We start from the raw sequence: 16,488 nt of genomic DNA, 5'->3' as shown, positions 1-16,488 counted from the left end.
CAAAACACTTCACAGAAACAACATCAGCCTTCAGAATATATTATGTGCGTTTAGAGATCAATATGGTGCTGGGTCTCCAATAGAAGTACCATATACCAGCAGAGTGGGTAAAAACAGGAATATCCTATATATAATCATTCTTAATAGACCGCGGGGAGACTCGCTTCCCATCTCTGGGAGTGTTGGCTCTGCAGTGTTGGAGATTCTGGTTCCCAAAACAGATTTGCTCTGGGCGAGGGACTCAAGGACACATTGAGCTATAACAGTGGCTATCAGGATACCTTGGACTACTATAAGCCCAGGGGTCAATGCTTGTGGACAAGTTGCCATACTGGAAAAAGTAATTGAGCTTGATCAGCAGGAACAGAGGGTTGCAATGTATGAAGGAAGAGATATGTAAAATATATGGAGCCAGGTGATCCTTGTGTACCTTTTCTGTTGCTTCCTTGACCTATTGTGCCTATGGGCATACATGTGGATCATTCCCCAGATAAGGGTATGATTAAAGTGTCCAACCCCTCAGGAATAAAGGATTGGTGTCACCCCACTAGGGAAGCCACCAACATTTCCAATGGTGATAGTTGAGGGTGAAAAGAATTGAGTAGCAAAGGAATGAGGGGAAGAGCTGTGGCCTGAAGCTTCATAGAAAATGGCCTATCATTTGTTCTCCTAACCTTCCATACGTTCCCCTTCAGAAAGGGAGGCCCACTGGAGCTATGAAGGAGATGCTCCCCACATCTGTTTCAAGGAGACCCACGTAATGCAAGAATGGACTGTGGTGGCCATGAAAATATGCCTTTCAGATTTGAATGCAGACAGCATATTGAATGACCTCAGTTAATGCACTCTGTGCTCTAGAAATACATGGCATTGTCTAAGCTCCCTTCCCTTTGGTTGTTTCTGACAAATGAATGTTCAAAGCTATTAAGACAGGCCTAATCTTGTGAGACAGGCACCTCTTCGTAAGTGCCCCTGTTTTAGGTCTCCATTAACCTTTCCGAAGCATTCTTAGAGATGCACAGACATTTAAGACCCTGCATATTTTCCTTCTACCCTCTCAAAGATAAGACTTGCATTGTGACCTCATGGCTACTGGCCTTTGAGATCCCTCTATCTTCCTTTATGGCCATTTTCCCTCCAGGCCCCTCAATAAGCCTCTGAGATATCTAGTTCCATCTTTATCTGTTCATGGGAAGACCCATTCTCACAATTATGGCTAGTCCCACAGGAAAGTCTTCAACTTTTTCCCCACAGCAGTGAGTCCCTGGGAAGAACCAATACATTTTATGAAAGGATTCCTTTTAGATCTCTTTTCAAAGACTTCTGTCAAAGGCATTTAAGGAATAAAGAGACTCCCTGAGGTGTGTCCTGGGGAGATAGTGCTGCTCCGGGGTGGGGGTAGGGCTGACCTGTTGGGGAGTGGCTGTGCAGTCTGCTCCTGCACTGCTTTGTGTGAGCTCCCCTCACCCCTCTACTCCTGAGTCTGCCCCTTCGTCACACCCTGTCTCATCCAAGTCATGCAGCTTATCTGCCCTTCTCCACTGTGCATCCTTGCGAAGTGGCTCCCAACCTATGGGTCTCGTGCCTTGACTCTGCTAGGAGCAGGTAAGCATCCTGCCAGACCTGCCAGTGCTCCTTTACCCCATGCAGTCAAGGGATCCCTGCCTCCAAAGTTGCAGAGAGCAGCATGAGTTGGAAAACTTGCCTGAGTGCTGGTGCAGGCTTGGAGCTGGAGGCAGTGCGCTGCCCTGGGAGTGCGACCCAGCCAGCGAACAAAACCTTGTGTGACTGAGCTCAAGAGCAGTGCATCCAGATTCTTTTCAGAAGTGAGACTTTCCAAAGGACCAATGAGTTTCCTGTGCCCCTTATTCCTACTCAGTACCTATGCATTGATCCCAGGATGCAAGGCCTTCCAAGTTAGGAATAAATATATATACCAAAGAAAAATGGCCAACTACTAAAGACCACCAAGACAGCCAAGAGAAATGTGGCATTGGTCAAGACTAAGCCCTGGAAAATTAAAGCAATTCATTCAAGATAGATTTTTCTTTTAAATCCAAACCTCCCATGCCAGTCAGAAGCCTTCTGACCAGAGTTGGAGCAGCATGCATGAATTTGGATAGGACAGAGATTTTCAGAACCCAGAGTCCTTAACCTGCAATGGGTTTACAATGGCCCTATTAAGCACCTCTTAAGCAGGGGACTCTCCCAACCCCCATTGGTGGTAGCCAAATTCTTAAACACTGAAGAATTTTTGGAAACCAAATGGTTCCACTTTTGAAGAGCTTAGGAAAATGTGATTGTGATTGTAAGATACTCCCTGATTTGGAAGATAAAGCACACAGAAAATAATTTGGTTCCAACGCAAGACAATCAAGTCCTTCCTGATTCAGAGACGATAACTGGTATACAAAATCCCTTTTTAATTAAAGCTGAGAGCCAAGGGACAACTCAGTATTTGTCCCAAAGAGGTGAGCATTCCAAAAATCAGTATCCCTAATCACAGTGGCACTACAGCTGATATCCTTCCTGGGCCACTGAAAAGGGACATGCTGTGAAGAACTATTCTCTGAAGAGACATTAAATAGCAGCTATTCCTGAAAAATGTTTGCTCAGGACACAGTCTGTGGTGCTTTGCCTCAAAGAGCAAGCCCCAAAGTTACGTCTCAAGGAAACCCCCAGCATTTAGTTAGAAGAGTTGGGTTCACAAGTAGACTCTCTTAAGTTAATCTGATTCTTGCCTGGATCCTGTTAAAAGTGGATGTGGAGCAGCAATCACATTCAGCCTTAAGGTTATACCTGAAATTTAACTTTAGAACTGCTTGGCTCTTTGTGGGTCTGTATCTACTATTGTAATGAAATTTTTCTTGGGAGGTTCAAAACTAGTGACCCTTGGTGCTAAAACCACATCACAGAGACCTCCAAAGCTACCTCAAATTAACAGGAAGTTTGATACCACCTCTATCCTTTGGTACTACTCCACTTGTATGGGAACATCCTGGGGCTGACTGAGGTCATGGTGAGGCCCTGGGTGAGATCCCAGATCCACCCAAGATTCCTGGTGTTATTCCAATCCAAGGAGAGGTCTTTGGTACTCTTTTAGAGCAACAAGAAACTCTTGGCATGAGTGGGGGTGTTGTCCCAGACTTGCCTGTCTTTTCTGTTCCTTCAAATCCAATTGCTACCTTTAATGCTTCTTTCAAATGGCCTGAGCCCCAAAGCACTATCCCACATGGACTTACAGTCCAGAGTGCTATACATATCTACACTTTTGGTTTAGTTCATCACATATTCCTCAGTCAAACTAAAAAATTCGCTATCTCCAGTAATGGCTATAAGTAATGTAGAAAGTGAGAAGCAGGTTCATATAAGCTTCCTGACAGCTAACACTCAAGGGCTCCCATTAGGTTCTGAGAAGACTCTTCCATGCTTCACTGGGTGTTGCCCAACTTCTTATTGATTTTCAGACATGAAGGGTCTCCTGATGATCTGGTTTAATACCTCGGGTCACTTGTTTTGAGCCTGCCAAGAGGCATCTGGAGGTTATAAAGGAAAACAAGAGGTCCCAGAAGGAAAAGCAGCCCAAAGTTTTACCTGTTTGTTGTCAAAATCTGCCTTAAATGGCCCCAGGTCAGAATCCATGGGTTACAGATGTGCTCACGGGGAAGAACAAAAATTGGAATGGAACCCACATCCTGTTGATAATGTAACTAAGAATAAAGAAAGCATGACAGGCATTGAGGTGGAGAAGTGGACATAAAACAAGCCACATTTAAGTGATCACATCAAAGGACACTTCAGTGCTAATATCCCAGAAGCTGAAAAATTGAAAAACACTCAAGAAATGAACCAATACTCCAAAATTGTTCATACAAACTAAGAAATGGCATTAAACATGTACGCTATTTACCAACTGAAACATGTCATTTTAAAAGTTCAATGTTGAGTATTTCTGCAAGGTTTTACTCTTGTAAATTCCTAAAAGTCACTGCAAGCCGTAACACTATGAGCTCCATTGCTACAGATAGGAGTTGTGATCAAGGGCAGATGTAATGGTTTAGTGTTCCAGTAGCCTGGCTTTAACTGCAATTCCATCCCACATTCTTCACACTCCAACATAGGTTGTCAGGCTAGTACACACAATGAAGGTGATCAGCCAAAAACTCCAGAGAATATACCAAGAACCAAAATATGAATCTCCAGTTCAACCAAGTCCCTTATCATTAAAGGGAGACAGGGGATTAACATTGGAGCAAGAGGGAGCCATAGAGGCCCTGACTTAAATCTCAGAGCTCTAATTACAGAATTTCTCCCCATCAAAGTCAAAGAATGAACAATCAGAGCAGAGAACAGCCAATTTGCTTAATAACTGCAAAGCTATCCTCTACAGTTTAAAAAAAGTCCAAGACCCCAAACTCACAAGGAGAGTCACTAAATTTTTATCACTGTCCATCTTAGGAAACCACTGTTTTAAATGAACTTTTTTCCAGTGGGCGAACTACGCTTGTCAACTCACTTATCAGCTCAGCTACTAACCAAGTGTCCACAAAGTCACATGAATTTACCAACCTCAAACTCATCCAAGACTGAAATAAAAACAAGTATTGCTCCAGGGATAATTACTCTTGACAGTTATTCCGAGAATTTTCATCAGTTGCCACCAAGAAATAACGAAGCCGGGTATTGCAACCAGTTACTGGAAGCAGCAAAATTTTGAAGTAGGCTGATCTGTCATGTCAGATGCAGCCCATACTCAAACTGAAGATGTTGCAACACAGAACAACTTTCTTCAATAAGTTGAATGATATAAAACCACACAACAAAAAAGTTGCAAGTACACCAAACCTCGTGGCATAGTAACATGCCCTTCTCCCGATTTTATTTTTGCTGTACAATACAACAGAAACCACGTTCAAGAGTACAAAGTAATCATGTTTCATCCTTAAGAAGGGACACATCCCAGAAAAAGACAAAAATCCAACCCACCAAGAGATGAGTGGAAAAAGCAGCCCACATTTGTAAGTCATTAAGAAAATGATCAGCAGAATTGGAAACGTTGTGCTATACTTATAGCACAATGACATTTGGATAACATCTAAATTTCAAGATTTTGTCCACATGATGTTCCTACTATATTGAGTAATGTTTCTTGCTTAATCCAAATACAGAAACGACTAGCTCAAACGAGGTCCATTATACAACCCAAAACAGTATGTCCTGTACTCAAAATTATGGAGATATCCTGAAACAGCAGAGAAAAATATGCATTAACATTTCGATTCACTCAGCATATTTCATCTCCAAATGAAATACAATTGCAATGTTCACCGAGGACGTCTGAGAATTATGAGCTTAAATGGTGATTATCAGAAAGCCCATCCTTTGACCCAGACCCTCCTCTACACCTAGCCAGTGTGTCAACGTGATAGCCAACAATGACCAGATACAGTTTCAACAGGCTGAGGAGCAACTTATGAATCAGACTGCCAATATAGCCTGGGTCTCTCATGAAACATCTTTAGAATCAGCACTAACTTTCAGGAATGTAAACATGGTATGTTCAGGTGGAATTACACTGGTTTCTACTAAAGTGAAAAGGAAATCTGTTCATCTAGTGTTGGAACATAAGAGCTGTCCACGATGGAAAGTACACAGGAAAATTTCATTATGCCATGAACTTTACCAAGATACAAAAAACCTAGTATCTACACCTTGAGATTTTCAACGCCCACCTGCAACTGTCTTGACCGAGTTATACAAAAAGACACAGGCCCATATTATACACACCTTGGGGCAGGACGAGTGTTGCTGCTGTCAGGGAAATCATGGAGAAAAGGCATGGTCAAAAAGGAAATGCAGTAAGGATAGAAATCATGTAAACTGGTAAATTAGGGATAAGCTCCCATGGATGTCAATTGCTAAGTGGGTTTTAAAAAGCAGCAGTGATGAAGAAATAGTTTTGTTTGGTCCAGCAGCATACAGGCCACCACTGTCCAACTTCTGTGATGGTGGTGTTCATGGTATAGGGATGGCATCTCTCTTCCAAAAGCTGATCAGCTACACACAGTTCAGAGAAAAATCTAATGTCATACAATGGGCATCCTACTGAAGGAAGATGTACAGATACAATTTGAGGGTACATGTCAAGGAATTGATCCAGAGACTTGTGGAGCTTCATCTTCTTGTCTGTTCATGGAGTGTGTTTTTTAATGGCTGTAAGTTTGGTAGACACCCAAGCCCCAGAAGATTTAGAATTGGTCCAAGCTCTTCCTTATATGAAAAAACCTTGAGGATTAAACTTAGAGTTTGGCCACAGGATTAGCTCCAATTTATAAGCAGTATGCTCCAATAGCTTCCTGGAATCAGGTGGAATATGAAAATGTTGCCCCAGAATGTTGGCTTCGCAGCAAAAACGGTCATCCCTTCTCTGGGGTCACCACATGCCTCAAATCCTGTGCCCACCCCCACAGGGACATTCACAACATGAATAGAAGCACGGTGGTTTGTACTTTAACTCAAGGAGATAACCACTCTTATTCCTCAAGATGAGCGGCTCCAGGTGCTACCTCTTTCTCAACTTTCAGACAGAGGTGAGTTTGGCTCCAAAGGAATGGAGGCCAATATCAAATCTGGGGTCATGGAGTTCCTGGCACCCCACTGTAAAAAAAAAAGTGTTACAGCCTGTTCCCCCTTCTGGAAACAAGAGGACAATGATCATGATGGAGGTTCTTGCATGTAATATAAGGGCAGTGGAGAAGAAACCTGTTCCCCAAATCTAGCAGAAGAATGACTCAAAAGTAAGGCTTTGCCACTGCCAACTTTAGGGAGTAAAAGAGACCATGCAACCTGTAGTAAAACCGATCCCCAATTTGCCTGACAAAGTTCAGACAACTCTACAAGTTATTTGCTGATGCCATCTTCTCACCCAACAAAGCCATCTCCAGGATTCTGCTGGTTCCCTAAGACTGCTGCAGCCACACCAACTCCATTGAAGAATAATCCAACTGCCTCGTGTGGATTTTAAGCAGCAGCCCTCTCCACTGCACAACACCTTCGGAAAGACTCAGCAGTGCAACAATGCAGCTGACATTTCACAGCTTGGTGAAGTTGCTCCTTTCCCTGCCCTGTCTGCTCCTGTGGAGCCCCTTGTTAATTCTGAGCCTCCCACTGGTGTGACTGAGCCACTAACGTCTCATCAGCCAAATCAGCAGCCCTCCTTCCTCACCTCTGCTCAAGATCTTGCCTCTTCTCCAAAGGAGGATGAGCAGCATTCTGAAGCAGATGAGCCTCTATCAGACGAGCCCCTGTCTGATGACCCCTTGTTACCTGCTGAGGAGAAATTGCCCCACATTGAAGACTAGTGGTCAGACAATGAGCACATCTTTTTGGACGCAAATATTGGATTGGCCATTGCACCTGCTCAGGGCTTGGTTTTGATTGCACGTGCCTGAGGAGAGCTGCACTCTACCACTCCCATTGAGCATCTGAACTATAATAATCCTACCTGTCTCTCCCTTGTCTTGTTACCAGCATGAAAACCTGAATAAGCCCCAACACAGTGTTGAACTAAACAAGATTAAGGTTGAGGCTAAAGAAGCTAATAAGAAAATGAAGGCCTCAGAGCAGAAAGACCTGGCAGCTAATGAAGGTCCAGAACTGTTCTGAGGCAAATGATTTAAACCAAATTTCTTCTAATAAGGCATTAAGATTAACCCATGACAATGTTGTCACCATGTCCCCTTATGCTCACACATTGCAGGGTCCTATAAGTATTGTGTCTGAAGGCTTTTCTCCCTCACTTAATGTCTTTGCTAGGGCAGTGCATTTTTTCAAGGTGCTGTTTAAAGAAAGCCATGTTGTTTAATGTATCTTCATCTCACCCATTTCAAGTCTGAGATGAAATAAACAGGGTGGTTATTCCCAACTGTATTTTGAAAACTGGTAGAAGGTACACATTTTAAGCAGGGAGTTTTTTAGTTTTAAATACATAAAGAAACATTTCAATTAGGCATTAACTGACAGATTCACTCAGTTTGGAGCTTTAAATGAAATCTGTTTACTAAGAAACGAGCATTTTTAGAGGGGTTTCAACAAGTTCATGTTCTATGATGTAAAATCAAGACAGTGCTAACTACACAGTTTCTGGTGCTTAACCACATGTACCCAGTTAAAAGTAAGCTGAATTATTTCATGGTGCCATTGCTCCAACATCTTCAAATCATTGCTAGAAATTGGCATATTCTTTTGAAATAAACTTAGGAAATGTTTTCTCTGAAAATATTTCTCCTGTATAAAATAAGTTGTTAGTAATCATTGGAGGCTATTCATAAATTTCAAATGTGATTTAAAGCACTTTGTTTGTAAAAGTAACTTAAAATTTTAAGAATGTCTATTTGTGCCTATTTGCATAAAAGAAATTTATCTTTTTGTATAGAGTTCCATTGTAAGTGGAATAAGTTCTAACAAACGAATAAAAGAGGGAGAGTCCAAGATGGCCAAACAGAAACAGCTCCTGTCTATGCCTTTGGGCACCACATACACAAACTGAGCTTTAGTCAGCTTTTGTTTTTCAAAAATCCCTGTTTCCACCCTCTGGAAGGTACCATTCACCCTCTGAAGGTCCCATCTTTACCACATCAAGTCTTTCCCTGATGACTTTAGCCTGCAAATTAGGCACTTCAGCTCATCTACTAGTCAATTCTGGTCTGTTCTCTTTCCAGCTTCCCACCCATCCCACTGAGCACACTAACACATGCTCACTAGGGCTTCAGGAGTCGCAGGCTCTCACCTCGGACACTGCTGTGGGGCTGGAGCCCAGGGGCGCTCCTACTCCCATAAGGGGTTTGAGCACATACAGCATCCAAACATGAGCCACAGTCTTGTCACATGTCCGGTAATGGGGGTCAGGGAACTTTCCTCTGGGGGCTTGTCTGCTATACAAAAAATAGCATGTAAAAAACACAGAACTGTCAAAACTGTTTTCCATACCCTGCCAACTTTCTTGTAAGTTAAAGGAATGTTGGCTTCATTTCCCTTCAGAGGTCTAGCTGTCACATGGGACTGGAGTAAAGCCCTGGGGCAACCAAAGGCATCTTTTGCTGGAAGACTCCAAGACTGAACTCCATTGTTTAAGACCCCTAGACTTTGTTATGGTATCTCTTTCACGGTTTGAAATGGCTCCCATTTCTTTTATATGTTAACGGTTTTGCTACAGACTGCAGCAATGACATTAAATGATGGCATTGGACTCAGCCAAAAGGTACAGTTCAGAACCGTGTGGTCTCTCAGAGGTGCCATCTCCAGCCCCATCCTAACAGCCACAGGTGCACGTGGTGCATGGTGCCTTCCCTCCCAGCTCAGGTGCCTCTGTGTCCAGTGGCAAGCAGAAGCCATGCACAATGTCCCCAAAAGGCAGAAGAAAACTGCAGCTGCTTTGGGCCCTGCATGGTGGTTCTTCCTCTAATCAGTGAAACCAGAAGGGGGCAGTTTCGTGTAAGGTGTTTAAGTGCATGACAGTTGAACACATGAGCCACACCCCTGTCACATGTCCTGTGATAGGGCAGGGGAACTCTTTCACTAGGGTGGTGCTTATAAGCCTGAGAAGTATTGATGGCCAGTGCTCAGCAAAGCTATATACTTAAATTGTCCAGGAATAAAAGGGAAGGGAAGATATTATAATAGACATAAGGGCAGAAAACCAAGATTATGTCCAATTGGGGAAACCAGAAGACAGTATTCACCAAGGCCATGAAATGATCTGATGGCATGAACACCAACACTACCAAGTAGTGCAGTGATGGTTTTCCTCAGGCCACAACACATGGCAGCAGTGGTAGTCACAGACATAGGCTTATCACTACCTATGAGGATAAGGAAGCTACATAGTGAAACCAGGTGGTAACATTTAACAGCAAGAAGTCAGAAGGCTGCAGTTCTGTAGGAGCCAGAAAGGTCAGAGTGGACACTAAGGAGGCTTGCCCAGAGAGCTGTGGAGATTACGTATTGTCCCCCAAGGACCAAATTAGATGAGCAGCCAGCAAGGCTCTGGTCACCATTTAGGAGCAAGACAAAAATGGAGGATCAGAAGGCTGAGATGTCAATGTTAGGGCCATTTCCCAAACTCATGTCAGTTTCTAGATTAACTCATTGAAGAGATACCTGAATCCTTAAGTAGAAGAGCCCTGTAAAAGCCCTGATTATATACCATGATTATCTCAGTTCCCCCTCGAGGCACCTGGGAATTTCCTCAGACAACTGTACATTGGGGAAATAACTAGACTTTGAGAATTACTAAACAGTTTGAGTCAACATTGAAATCCAGAAATTGGAAGTATAGTCATGGTTCCCCTATTTACTACATAGACTAGTATCTAGAATGGAGCCTCTTGCCTTCAACAGTCCAGTACCCTGGATGCACAGACTCACTGTTTTTCTAGTCCCTTAAATTACGATTCCAGGTTGCATAAGTAACTCCACATAGACTTTGTTCGGAAACTGCCCTCCCTACTAAAATAGAAAGCTTTTTGAATGCATGATAGAGAACTTGGCAGTTGTATCACTTTCTATTCTAGATGTAAGGATCAGAAAGTTCATATTCACATGGGATAGAAAAACTCATACAGTTTGCCTTGGGCACGTTTACTGTCATCTCCCATAGTCCTAAAAGACTTGGACTGCCTGAACATCCCAGAGAAGAACATGGTTATCCAATGGTATGTTGATTCTGCCAAAAGAATGCGAGGTGCTTTGTAAGGTCTTAGTAAAACACATGCTCCAGAGGGTAGACACAAATACAAATAATTTTTAGCACCTATCATGTCAGAAGTATTTAATTAGGTCCAGAGTTACACTGAACATCTCCAGAGTAAAGAAAAAGCCTTCATTGTGTATCTGCTATCTCAAAGAGGAGGGAACAATGAATAGTAGGCCTCTTTGGATTCTGGAGCTGACATCTGTCATCTTTGTATCCTGCCCTGGTCCATATATCAAGTCATAGAAGGCTTCCAACTTTAATAGGTCCCAAAGCAGGAATGAATGCTACAGCAGGGCCAGGCTTTGGTGCAAGCCTCACTGCTACTTAAATCGTAGGAACTGACAGACAAGTGTTGGAGGTGCCAGTGGTAGGAAGAGATGCAGAATAAAGCTAATGGGATTATCACTATAGTGATCCCGGGTATTTTGCAGTTAATCCTGTGTGCAGTAATTATAGATCTTTTGAGAAATAGCTTCTGGCATTTCACTGGGCTGTGGTTATGGGGTACCAAGTAATCATGTATTCAAAACAGCCTATTCTAAAATGGGTTTGTCTGATCTACAACACCATAGACTTCCACTGGACCTGTCCAGGTTTATAAGATGGAAGAGGTTAACCTGAGACCAAGCCTGACAGAACCAGAGTGTAAGCTCCATGAGCAGGTGGCTCAGACTCAGGGCACCCACAATATTTGCACCAGTCTCCCTTCCTCATATCCCATCAGAGGCCCTACGAAGTAGTACCATATGACCAACTGAAGCTAGAGCCTGTTTACAGATGGGTTGGCAAGCTATGGTCTAAGATGCATGGCTTGTGCATTATAGCTGTATTGAGGGCAGTTTCAAGGGAGTGGAGAAGCAGTCTTTAATTAGTAAGACCTGTTTCCATGGTTATCTGCTTCCTGTGGAAGAAAAGTGGCCCAAGATGAGAATCTCTAAATGCCTGGGCAGTGGCCAGTGGCCTCTTATGTGGTCAGGGGCTTAGAAAGGGACTAGATGATTAGAAGCAAGGAGGACTGGGAGAGGGACATAAACATGAGTATATGGGAGTCACACCAATATTATGATTTTAGTATCTTTAAAAGACACCTACCAGGAGAGGCACTGAACATTCAAGTAGATGAAGTGATTCTGCCATTTGGAGTTAGCTAGCCTTCATTGTTCAGCTCAGAACTAGAATGATGGTTTACACAATGGCATCAGTGGCAGAAGATCCTATGTATAGTTCCTGAAGCCCAGATGTATTGCTCGTCAAGGAGGTCACTTAGTGGCTGTTCAGAACTATATTGAGCCTCTATTCTAGGATGGCCAGTGGTTTCTACTTGCAGTTTTGTATTTGTTTTGGCCATGTGTTTGCTTTTCTTGTCCACAGAGCCTTGGCCATTACTGATTTGATGGCTTCCAGAATTCCTTATCTGCAGGCAAATGACCTGACACAGCAGAGGATCAAAGGAGTGGACATGTCTCACAGCAAATCATGTGCAGGAAAGAATGGGGCTCATGAACATGGGATTCACTAGTATGCCATTATCTCAACTACCAGAAGCAGCTTTCCTTAGGATATTGAGCATACCTTCTAAGGACGCAACTAAAGCAGCATCTCAGAAACACTTCATAGAAGCAGAATTTCACCCTTCAGAATACATTTTGTGTGTTTAATTAGGCATCTGTATTGTGTTGGGTTTCCAATGGAAGTACTATATACTGGAAGCCAAGGGAGAAAAACAGGAACATCCTCTGTATAGTCATTTCTAGTAGTTCACTAGGAGACTGACTTCCAATCTCTGGAAGTCTGGGCTCTTCAGGGTTGGAGATTCTGGTCCCAAAGCAGGTTTAATTTGGGTGAAAAACTCAACATTCCATTAAACTACAACTAACGGCTGTCATTCAGATACCTTGGTCTACAACACCCAGGGATCATCAGGTGATGAGGAGTTGTCATACTGGCAAAAGTGATTGATTGTGATTAGCAGGAAGAGACGCTTGCCTTTATACAATGTATGCAGGGAGAGATGGGTAAAATATGAAGCCAGTTGATTCACTTGGATATTTTTTGGTGCTTCCTTGACCCATTGTGACCTGGGCATACCTGTGATTCATCACCCAGATAAGCATATCATTAAAGTGTCAGCCCCCTCAGGAATAAAGAATTGGGGTCACCCCACGAGGGAAGCCACCAAGATTTGCAATGGTGATAATTGAGGGTGAGAAGAATTGAGTAGCCAAGAAGTAAGAAGAATATTTGCCCAAAACTTCAGAGAAAAGGGCTGTAGTTCTGCTAACCTTCCTGTCAGTCTCCCCTTCAGCAAGGGAGGCCCACTGGAGTTATGAAGGAGCTACTCCCCACCTGTGTTTCAAGGAGATCCAAGCAATGCAAGAACGGACTGTGGTGGCCATGAAAACATGCCTGTCAGATTTGAATGCAGACAGCATATTTGATGATGTCAGTCACTGTGCTCTAGAATTACATAGCATTGTCTAGGCTCCAGTTCCCTTTGGTTGTTTCTGATCAATAAAAGCAGAGCTATTAAGACAGGCCTAAACTTGTGGCATACTGGACTCCACATAGGTGCCCTTGTTCAAGGTCTCCATTAAGCATTCCAATAGATTTAGAAATGCACAGACATCTGTTTTACTTCGCATGTCCTTGAATTAACTGCTTTAATTTTCCAGCCTCCCAAAAAGGAGACTTGCATTGTGAACTCATAGATCCTAGCCTTTGAGATCCTTCTCTCCATCTTCCTTTATGGACATTCCCTCCCGCCCAATTCAATAAGCTTCTGATATAACTAACTCCATCTTTATCTGTTCATGGGAAGCCCCACTCTAACACGATTATGTTAAGTCCCACAGAGAAGTATTCAATTTCATGCCGACAGCAGTGAGTCCTTGGGAAGAGCTAATACCTGTTATAAGAAGTGTCTTTTGAGGTATCTTTTTCAAGATTTCTATTAAAGGACTTAAAAAAATGAAGAGACTCTCAGAGGTCTGTCCTGGGGACACAGCTGCTGCTCTAGGGGGCTGACCTGGCATGGGGTGGCTGTGCAGTCTGCTCCTGCACAGCCTTGTGCAGGCAGCCACTGGCCCCTCTGCTCCCGGGTTTGCCACCCAAGACATGCAACCCTACCTGCATCTCTCTACTGCGGACCTTTCCTATGCGGCTCCCCAGCTCAGGGGCATGGGTTTTGACTGTGCTGGGAGCCAGTAGGCTTCCTAACGACCGGCCCATACACCTTACACCCTCTGGGGCCCAGGCTCCAAAGTTGTGGGGATGAGCACCAGTTAGAAAGTTTGCCCAAGGGCTCGTGCAGGCTTGGAGCTGAAGCCATGCACTTCCCTGGGAGTGTGACCCAGCCAGCAACCAAAGTCTTGTGTGACTGAGCTCAAGAGCAGTGCATCTAGATTCTCCTCAGATGTGAGACTTTCGAAAGGACCAGTGTCTTTCCTGTGCTTTCATTTTTTCCTACTCTGTAGCTATGTCTCAATCCCAGCATGCAAAACCTTCCAGATTAGTCAGGAAGGAAGATACAAAAGAAAAATGGCCAACTACAGATGACTACCAAGGCAGCCAACAAAAATGTGGCACCTGTCAAACTTTAATGCCTGGAAAATTAAAGCAATTAATTCAAGAATGATGAGAAAAAAACATTACCTAAACCACCCATGCCAGTCAGAAGCCTTCTAACAAGAGCTGGTGAAGTACGCATGAATTTGGATAGGACTGAGGTTCTGTGTCAGAACCCAGAATCTGTAACCCACAATGGGTTTACAATGGCATTATGAAGAGCCTGTATTAGCTGGTGACTCTCCAAATCCCCTCTGGTCATAGCCAAATCCAAAAAGGTTCCACTTTCTAAGGCTTTAGGAAAGCAACATGATTGTGGTAAGATACTTCCTGATTTGGGAATAAGCACTCAAAGATTAGTGTGTCTTCACTGAAACCAAGCCCTCCTGATAAATAGACTAATTGGTATGCAAAACCCTTTTTAAATAAAAAGTAAGGGCCAAAAGACAACTTCAGTGTTGGTCCCAGACAGCTGAGGATTCAAGAATCAGTATCCCTACCCATACTGGCCCTGCAGCTGAGGTCCTTCCTGGGCCACTGGAAGGGACATGATGTGGTGAAGGGCTGTTCTCTAAAGAGACATCGAATGATACCAGCAGGTCCCCGAAAATGTTTGCTCATGACAGTCTGTGGTCCTTTTCCCCAAATAAGAATTCCCAAAGTTACCTCTCAAGGAAATCCCAGCATTCAATTAGAAGAGTTGGGTTCACAAGTAGAATCTCTTAAGCTATCTCATTCTTCCCTAGATCCCATTAAGAGTGAACACCATCGCTATGCAACCTCCAGTCTAAGGTTCAATTCGGGTATAACCTTATTACCTGCTTGGTTGTTGATGGGTTCTAGGTATCTTAATTCTGTAATAAAATTCCTCTTGGCTGCCTGAAAACAAGTGATCTTTGGTGCTAAACCAGATCATCAAGAGACCCTCAAGGCTGAAAATCAACAGGAAGTTTCTGATACCACCTCTGTCAGAGGACAGGCCTCTGGTGCTATCACACTTCAAAGGGAATGTCCTGATGAGATTCTGGTTTCCAAAGCCGGTTCACTCTGGGTGAGGGACCCAAGGTCACTCTGAGCTACAACTCAGTTGCCACCAGGATACCTTGGACTACTATGCCCAGGGACCAACAGGTTAGGAATTGCCATAATGGCAAAAGTAATTGATCTTGATTAGCAGGAAGAGAGTGTTGCCTTTATACAATGTGTGAAAGAGGTGGAAAATATGTGAAGCCAGGTGATCCACTTGGACATTCTCTGGCACTTCCTTGACCCATTGTGACTATGGGCACACATGGGAATCATTCCCCAGATAAGGGTATGATTAAAGTGTCAGTCCCCTCAGGAATAAGCAATTGGGGTCACCCCACTAGGTATGCCACTCTTATTTGCCATGGTGATAGTTGAGGGTGAGAAGAATTGAGTAGCAAAGGAATGAGGGCAAGGGCTGTGGCCTAAAACTTCCTAGAAAATGGCATGTAGTTTGTTCTACTAACCTTAAGTTTCCCTTCAAGAAGGAAGGCCCACTGGAGCTATGAAGGAGATGCTGCCCCACATGTTTCAAGGAGATCCATGCAGTGCAAGAATGGACTGTGGTGGCCGTGAAAACATGCCTTTCAGATTTGAATGCAGGCAGCATATTGGATGGCCTCAGTCACTGTGCTCTGTGCTCTAGAAATACATGGTATTGTCAGGCTCCACTGTTTCTGACCAGTGAATGAGCACAGCTATTAACACTGGCCTAATCTTTTGAGATACTGGGCTCTATAGGTGCCCTTGTTCAATGTCTCCATTAACATTTCCAAACCTTTCTTAGAGACACACAGACATCTAAGACCCTCCTTGTTTTCCTTCCACCCTCCCAAAGATGAGAGTTACATTGTGACCTCATGGCTCCTAGCCTCTCTTGACATTCCTTTCCATCTTATTTTATGGCTATTTTCCCTCCAGCCCCCTTCAAATAAGCCTCTGAGATATCCAATTCCATCTTTATCTGTTCTTGGGAAGACCCATGCTAATACAATTATGGCAAGTCTCACAGGAAAGTCGACATTGTTCCCACAGCAGTGGATCCCTGGGAAGGACTAATACCTTTTAAGAGTAGAGTCATTTTAGATCTCTTTTCAAAGACTTCTCTCAAAGCCAACTGAGGAGGATTAAGGGACTCCCTGAGG

At 43.5% G+C, this 16,488-nt stretch overlaps 2 pseudogenes; both read left to right on the top strand.

The window, feature by feature from the left end:
• The first annotated feature begins 1,517 nt into the window (after positions 1-1,517).
• Positions 1,518-7,864, top strand: LOC108307407 (annotated as a pseudogene).
• Positions 7,865-14,228: 6,364 nt separating this feature from the next.
• Positions 14,229-16,488, top strand: part of LOC108307406 — an 8,341-nt pseudogene continuing 6,081 nt past the window's right edge.

The sequence above is a fragment of the Cebus imitator genome, unplaced genomic scaffold (assembly GCF_001604975.1).
Source record: "Cebus imitator isolate Cc_AM_T3 unplaced genomic scaffold, Cebus_imitator-1.0 Scaffold79, whole genome shotgun sequence".
In the NCBI taxonomy this organism is placed as follows: domain Eukaryota; kingdom Metazoa; phylum Chordata; class Mammalia; order Primates; family Cebidae; genus Cebus; species Cebus imitator.
This window is presented reverse-complemented; position numbering and strand designations above follow the sequence as displayed.